The following is an 8,825-nucleotide window of genomic DNA, read 5'->3' as shown; positions in this document are numbered from 1 at the left end:
CGTAGTGATACTGCCTCGGAAACCCAAGGAGGGGTCGCTATGAGTCAGGGCTGACTCGACGGCACATAACAACAACAACAACAACAACATACATAGATCAGGAGGTTGTCCTTTGAACAGAAGAGGATACTTCTTGGTTTAAAATCAGCAAGGGAGTGTGTCAGCATTTTATCCTTTCACCATACTTACTCAATCTGCATGCTGAGCAAATAATCCAAGAAGCTGGACTATGTGAAGAAGAGCATGGCTTCAGGATTGGAGGAAGACTCATTAACAACCTGCAATATGCAGATGATACAACTTTCCTGGCTGAAAGTGAGAATGACTCAAAGAATTTACTGATGAAGATTAAAGACTACAGTCTGCAGTACAAATTACATCTCAGCATAAAGAAAACAAAAATCCTCACATCTGGATCAATAAGCAGCATCACAATAAATGGAGAAAAGGTTGAAGTTGTCAAAGATTTCAGATACTTGGTTCCACAATCAACACCAATGGAAGCAGCAGTCAAGACTTCAGATGTCGTACTGCACTGGGAAAATCTGCTTCAAAAGACCTCTTTCAAGTGCTGAAGAGCAAAGACTCTTTGAAGAGTAAGGTGTGCCTAACCCAAGCCATAGTATTTTCCGTCACTTCATATACATGTGAGAGCTGGACACAGAATAAGGAAGACTGAAGAAGAGTTGATGCCTTTGAGTTGGGGTGTGTGTGAAGAATATTGAGAGTATCATGCACTGCTAGAAGAACTAAAAAAATCTGTCCCGGAAGAAGTGCACCCCGAATACTCCTTGGAAGCAAGCATGGCCAGACTTTGTCTGACCTACTTTCGTCATGTTGTCAGAAGGGACTGTTCCCTGGAGAAGGGGATCATTCTTGGTAAAGTGGAGGGTCAACGAAAAAGGGAAAGGTTCTCAACAAGATGGATTGACATAGTGGCTGCAATGAGGAGCTGAGATATAACAAGGATCGAGAGGCTGGCACTGGATTGGGCAGTGTTTCATTCTGTTGTACATAGGGTTGTTATGAGTTGGAGCTGACTTGATGGCACCTAACAACAACCACATAAAATTTTATTTTTGGAAGTGTGAGCCTTTGGATTGCCTCAGCGAAATGATACATTGCAGCAGGAGAGCAGTTGAAGACAATGTTTCATTGCATAGCAGAACTTGTGTAGCAGATTTAAAATGAGCTTTAAAGATTTCTGGGTTTATTATAGACTTTCCTTATTGATTTCTATGAATGTTTGTTTTCCTTGTCTTCTTCAGTTTCATAAGTACCACATCCCTATGGTAAAACTTATAAGAATCTTAACTTCTTAATAGCTAGGGAGTATGGGAAATGGTGTGCTTTTAAATGATTAAGGACCTCCATGGAGAGGCAGAGTATGATGTGTAACATTTACTCACTTCTATGGTGTAAATAAAAAGTAATACCAGTTCAATGGTAGAATTCTCCCCTCCGTATGGGTTGACCTGAGCTTGACAAAGATGTTTGCTGTTGCTCTAATGCCTGACAGTTTCAGTTGAGCTGAGAGACTGAGAAGAAGGTCTTGGCAAGATTTTTGCAACAAAAGGCCAATGAATCCCTATTGGATTGCACATAGGATCACCATGAACTGGGGGCCGAATAACAACAAGAACAACTTGTGAAAATACAGTAGCATGGCCTGTTTCACGTTACCAATGCTTTAACAACTAAAAATTCTATACTGTCTTCCAGTACTTTAATGTTTAGAAAAGTAATCAATATAGAATTTCTTTTTAGTGTGTCAATCAAGTGGCAAAATGATCAAAATTTAGGAATAAACTATCACATATTAAAACTCTGTCTTTACTGAGAATTTTCTGAAACTCTGCAGCTCTGGCTGCAGTAGTCCTGCTGCCTCAGCAGGTTCTATCTACTCCCTACATGACAATAATATGGTTAGATTCCTTCATTGCACTGATGGGCTAACATGAGTTCTCTTTTTCGTCCATGTCTTCTCCAGGCCAGCTTATTGTGAGCCTCTGTAGCAACACTGTCCAATGGACACATAACATGAAACACATATAGAGAATTTTAAATATCCTAGCAGTTACATTTTTAAAAAGATAAAAGGAAACTTTTGTTGTTAGGTACCTTTGAATCACTTTCAGCTCATAACAACAATGCATACAAAAGAACAAAAGACTATCTGGTTCTGAGCCATCCTTAAAATCATTTCTATGCTTCAGCACATTGTTGCAGCCACTGTGTCAATCCATCTCATTGAGGGTCTTTCCCTCTTCCACTGACCATTTACTTTATCAAACGTGATATCTTGGTCTTTCTTGATAGCATAACCAAAGTACAAGAGATAAACTCTGGCCATTCTCCCTTCTAATGAGCATTCGTGCTGTGTTTCTTCCAATAAAAATGTGTTCTTTCATCTGCCAGTCCATGGTAAACTCATATTCTTCACAAGCAACATGATTGAGATGCATCAGTTCTTCTGGGGTATTCCTTATGCTTTGTACAACTTATACATGCATATGAGGTGATTAAAAATGCCTTTGCTTGTGCCAGGCACACTTTAAAGTCATCTTCAAAGTGATCACTGCTCTTTAACACTTTAAAGAGGTCTTTTGGGGCAGATTTGAAGAATGCAATACATCTTTTAATTTCTTGATTGCTGCTTCTGTGGCTGTTGACTGTGTATCCCAGTAAGATGAAACCCTTGGCAATGTCAATCTGTTCTTCATTTATCATGATGATACTTATTGGTCAAACTGGGATGGTTTCTATTTTTTTTTTATGTTGTGGTATTATCCATCCAGAAGGATGTAGTCTTTAATCTTCATCAGTGAGTCCTTCAACTCTTCTTCACTTTCACTTTTAATGAGCCTTCCTCCAATTCTGATGTGACATTCTTCTTCTCATAGTCCAGTATCTTGGACTATTTGCTCAGCACATAGTGTGAATAAGTATGATGAAATTGTAAAAGCCTTATGCACTTGTTCACTGATTTAAAAACATGTAGTATCCCCTACTTATTAGCACAATGGCTTCTTGGTCTATGTACAGGTTCTGCATAAACACAATTAAGTGTCCTGGAATTCCCATTCTTTGCAACGATATACATAATTTGTTATGCTCTGCAGAGTCAAAAGCTTTTACATAGTCAATAAAACAAAAGGTAAATATCTTTCTGGCAGTCTTTGTTTTCATCCAATATCCATCTGACATTAGTGATGATATTCCTCATTCCACATCTTCCTCTGAATCTGACTTGAATTTATGGCAGTTCCTTGTCTATATACTGCTACCACTGGTTTTTCATTTCTTCATTTCATTTTATTAATTTTTTCAGTATTTCCTACCCTACCTCCCACCCTGGGTAACCAACAAAGATACAATTGGTTTTGAATTACCTTCAACAAAATTTTTCTTGCATGTGTGGTTATAACTGCCCCAATCTAAAGAGAGACTTTTAAGGTAATAACCCTTATTCTTTTCTAATTGAGAAATGTGACACTAAACTCAATAAACTTTGTTTTTTGCACTCTCTGCTATGCTTTCTACTTTTTCCTTTTCTTTGCAACTTGCATCTTTTTAATTTTAGATCTCAATTCAAATGTCAAAACTTCAGAATACTTCCTTGATTTACCTCTCTACTTCTTCAACCCTTATTTCTACATTAATTATTTTTTATTTCTTCCATGGCAATCATTACTATCTGGCTATATCTTAATTAGTTTTTACATTTTAAATCTCCACTCTGGAATATAAACACTCTGATAGTATGTACTTTGTATACAATTTTTTCCTACTATGACCTAAACATCTATGAAGGTCCCTACTAAAAATATTTAAAATGATTTGTTGAAAAAGAGAATTATATAAATTTTCTCAAAATATATTAACAAATATACTAACATTTTCTTCCAATTTAGATGATATGAGACATATAGACATAGATATAGAAGAAGTATAGATATAGATAGATAGATAGATAAATAGATAGATAAATAGATAATCTTCTCACTTAACTTTCTTTAGATTTTGCTTCTCATGCTCAGTAACTAAGTCTGATTCTATTTCTCAGTCTTCCTGGACTTATCTCTTCAATTTCTTTATTGTTCCAAATACACTGACTACACTTTTTCTCTGTTGGATTTTTGTCATAACTTCCTCAATAGGAGTAATAATTCTCCAGCTCCAGTCTAGACACTAGTGCCATTTGCATAGCACAATTCTGAAACACTGTGTGGTGTGTGCTTCGGTGTGTATGTTCTGGAAGATGTGGGATATCAGAAATAGGTGAAATAGACACTTTTTTTATTACTTATTATGATTTGGGTGAAGATTTACAGAACAAATTCACTTTCCATACAGCAGTTCACATATATTTTGTCTCATGTCATTGACCACAGTTTACCACAATGCAACAGCTCCCCTCCCACTTCCTCCCCATAGTTACCTCTTCCCAGTGTCCATCTCTCCATACTCTCCTGCCCCCTGAGCTGTCTCCCTGTGCATAAGCAGCCCTTCCTTCTCCCATGATTATTCTCTCCAGGGCATGTGTCTACTTGAGGTAAATGTTTAACTCACATGCCTGTACTTTGGATGGAAAGCACAGGTGTGGGTTCAATTCCAGACCTGAAGGGCAGCTAGAGGCCATAGTCTCAGTGGTTCCACCAGGCTCTATTGGACCAGCAAACCTGGTCCCCACCATCTTTTTTATTTTTTTTTTTCCCTCCAAATGATTTTGAGTTTTGTTCCACATTGTTCTCCCTCTCTATCCAGGATCTCCTACATCCCTTCCAAGTGGATGACAGTGGTAGCCAAGCACCATCTAGTTCTTCTGGTCTCATAGTTGTATAGGCTGCAGATCAGATGGTATACCAGTCCCAAGGACTGATTGTTTCCATTAATTTTGGTTTTCTTCTTTCTTCTTTGCTCTTGACGAGGAGTGACCCATAGTTGCATCTAGATAGCAGCTTGCTAGCTTTTAAGATCCCAGTTGCTACTCACCAAAGTAGGAGGTGGAACAATGTTTTGTATAGTATGTTATGCCAATTGAGCTTGATGTCCCCTGCAACTATGGTCCCAAGCCCGCAGGATCAACTACTCAGTTGCTCTGGGTAGCTGGCTATGACCAAGCAGTGACCACAACCTTGCCCCTTGTCAGCTCTCTTATACACCTGGGAATTCTGATCATTCACATGAACTTAGAGGACCATTGTCTGCCAACCCTACATATGATCTTGGATACACTCCCCATTTCATAGACATACCTAATCATTTAGCCTGTCCACCTATCTATCCATCCATATACTCATGTTAGCCTTCACTGAGAACTCAGTACTGTATATGCAAAAGGGTTCATATTTGTTGTCTGTACTTCCCATGTACCTCTCTATGTCTTTCTCATCCTCAGTGCTGCCATATTGGTCACTCATATTTGGTACGTTGCCTTTCTCTTCACCCAAATCAATATCTATCTCTATCTATCTAACAGCAGTCCCTCCCCTTCCCTCCCACCCCTGGTAACCAACAAAGAAAATTTCCTTCAATAGATAAACCTTTCCTTAACTTTTACAATAACGGACTAATAAAATATTTGTCCTTTTGTGATTGGCTTTTATTTCACTCAGCATAATGTCCTCCAAGTTCATCCATGTTATGTGGTGTTTTGCAGATTCTACATTTTTCTTTAGCGTTGCCTAGTATTCCATTGAGTGTATGTACCATAGTTTAGTTATCCATTCCTCAGTTGATGGACATCTAGGTTGTTTCCATGTTTTGGCTATTGTAAATAGTGCTGTGATGAACACGGGTGTGCATATACCTAGTAATGGGATGGCTGGGTCAAATGGTATTTCTAATTCCAACTTAGGGAAGGAATTGCCATACTGCTTCCCACAATGGTTGTACCATTTTACAGTCCTACCAGCAGTGTATGAGAGTCCCAATCTCTCCACAACCTCACCAGCATTTGTTGTTTTCTGTCTTGTTGAACTTAGCTACTAGTGCTGGAGCAAGATGATGTCTCATTGTTGTTTTGATTTGCATCTCTCTAATAGCTAATGATCATGAGCATTTCTTCATATGTTTGTTGGCCACTTGAATATCCTCCTTGGTGAAGTGTCTGGAATGGACACTTTTTAAGATACAAGTATAAGAAAAATATTTATATTCATGAAGACGTCAATGTACAGACAACATATACTTAGGCCAATTTTAAAGAGAAGGCAAAACATCCCAAGGAAGGACAAATTCACAAGCAAACTCAAAATCTTGCTCAAAATAAAGAAGAATTTTTATTAACAATAAATAACTTCTCCACCTATCTGGAAAACCAAGATCATCATAATAAAAACAAATCAGAGATTTAGTGAATAAAGGCTAACATTTGTAAACAGATAATATCATGGAGCCTCCATTCAAAAAAATGCCCTTCTAAGAAGGAGATACTTGGAGGTCTTAGCCTTTATCTAGCATGTAATTTCTTGAATCAGAATTGTTCTATGAAGTGAAGAATTGTTCGGAAGTAAATGGTGCTTGTATCATGATATTCTAGCAGCAAGAAGAATAACATCTTCTGTAGCAAAATGGCCAGTAGCCACAGCAGCCAGAACCATATCCACAGCCATAGCGGGAGCCATAGCCACAACCATAGCCAGATCCATAGCCACAGCCATAGATGCAACACATGGTGTCAGGAAGTGAAGTATCAATTGAGGTGTTGGAGAGTGGTTCTTATGTCTGAATGCCATCTGTTATCCCAGGACCTTTATATACTGCCCAAAAGTGTGGGGCACAATTAATATAGATTCTGTGGCTTCATTACTACTGAAGTTTTCATTTTTAAAAAGCTCATCATGCAAAGATCAACAATATTTTCAGATGATTATGTCCAGGGTTTTACATTACCCAATCAAGGAGGTTGTTACAAAGTAGATGTACCCTACACATTGAACATGTCTTGAAGAATTCAATCAAAATTTCATTTTGATTTTCTCCTTAAGAGACATTAACTGTCCTTCACCTCCATTTACTCATCCTGGCACACTGGTAGATGGTCCAGCATCTCATAGCATCCACGCAGGAAAGGCATATTTTTAGGCACCCTCATATTATACCTGTGAGAAAGTCTATAAAGTCTATGCAAAATGGTCACTGCAGTACTGCCAGAAATAGGAAATAAGAGAGGTCAAGAAGATGACATATGGTGCAATAGAAGGGTCTCATGCAATATAGTAAAAAATGCAACCATGAATTTGTCCAAAGCAATATAATCTACTCTATCTAAGGGTAAGTAGAATATAATTTTTTGTTATGTTACTCTCTTTCTTTGAAACCATTTTCCTACTTGTTGTTGCTAGGTACCGTCAAGTTGGCTCAAACTCATAACAACACCATGTAAAACAGAACAAAATACTGCCTTGTCATGCACCATCCTCACAGTCCTTGCTATGCTTTAGACCATCACCACAATATCTGTGTCAATCCATCTCAATGAGAGTCTTCCTCTTCTTTGCTGATGCTGTACTTTATCAATCATGGTATTCTCCAGAGAGTGGTATCTTCTGACAACATGACCATAGAAGGTGACAAAGTCAGACCTTTTTCACTTCCAAGAGGTATTCCACCTGCACTTCCCCCAGGACAGATTTGTTCATTCTGACAGTCCGTGAAATTTTCAGTATTCTTCATTAACATCACAATTCAAAGGCATCAACTCTTTTTTGGACTTCTTTATTCATTGTCCAGCTAATACATCACAGTGCTATAATAGCTGCTCTTGTCACTACATTCTCTTGTCTACTGAGAATACAATCTTCTTAGCAAAAGACACTAACTATTTAGTCATCTTAAATGATAGTCTATATTGTAAAAAATCACCTTTGATTAACAAATTTCAGGGTAAAGGAAAACCTCACATTCTAGGTCTTCTCTGAATTGTGGTTGTCTAATTTTTACAATTTGTGTCACACAAAGTACTCCACAGAAGAATGATAAGACAATCTTCTATAATGAAGATTAATAACAGCAGAAACCCTATAGGATCGCTATAAGTTGGAATCAACTTGATTACAGTGAGTTTGGTTTGTTTTTTGATAGATTTTACTATATTTTTCACTTAATATATTCAATATGAGCTTTCTTCTTCAAACCCAATGATGCTTCCCAGATTTCACATTTTATTTGCATTCTCCTCAAAACAGCTTAGCAGACAATATTTTTCTCATACATTTCCATTGATTGCTTTTCTAGACAATGACTGAATGGTCCAATTTAATTAGAAAAGAGCAATTGATGACTACATTATGTAAGAACTGCACCATGATGTAAAATATTGGATAAATAACAGGCGATCTAGATTCTACGGATAAACTCTGTGCTTTAGAAACTCTCCAGTGATACTGAATCACAATTTCCTTTGGACTAGTCTTCTTTCTTTCATCACAAGTTCCATCAGAGAATGGAGTTTATTCTATCTTTCCATTTCCTTACCCATTAACTCCTGAATTTATCATAACCAATGTCCCACTCACTATCAAAATATCTGTTACTAAATAAGATACCATACCTTCTGCCAACTACAATGGTATCAATTAAGTAACCAGTACATGAGGATGATAAAGAGAAATGCAGAACCAAATCATCAGAAGAGAAGTTACTCTGTTAATATTTACTTATTTGTGACTAAATATGCAATGACAACAACAATGCAATGACAAACATTTCATTGTACTTACTATGACTATATATCTTAGAGTTCATACTATGGTGTATATCAGACCTTGTTTCACTGCTATTCATATGGTTTTCACTGGCCAATTCTTTGATGGGAGGCT

Source organism: Orycteropus afer, unplaced genomic scaffold (genome assembly GCF_000298275.1).
Source record: "Orycteropus afer afer isolate SDZICR_OR568_19922 unplaced genomic scaffold, OryAfe1.0 scaffold00078, whole genome shotgun sequence".
NCBI lineage: Eukaryota > Metazoa > Chordata > Mammalia > Tubulidentata > Orycteropodidae > Orycteropus > Orycteropus afer.
This window is presented reverse-complemented; position numbering follows the sequence as displayed.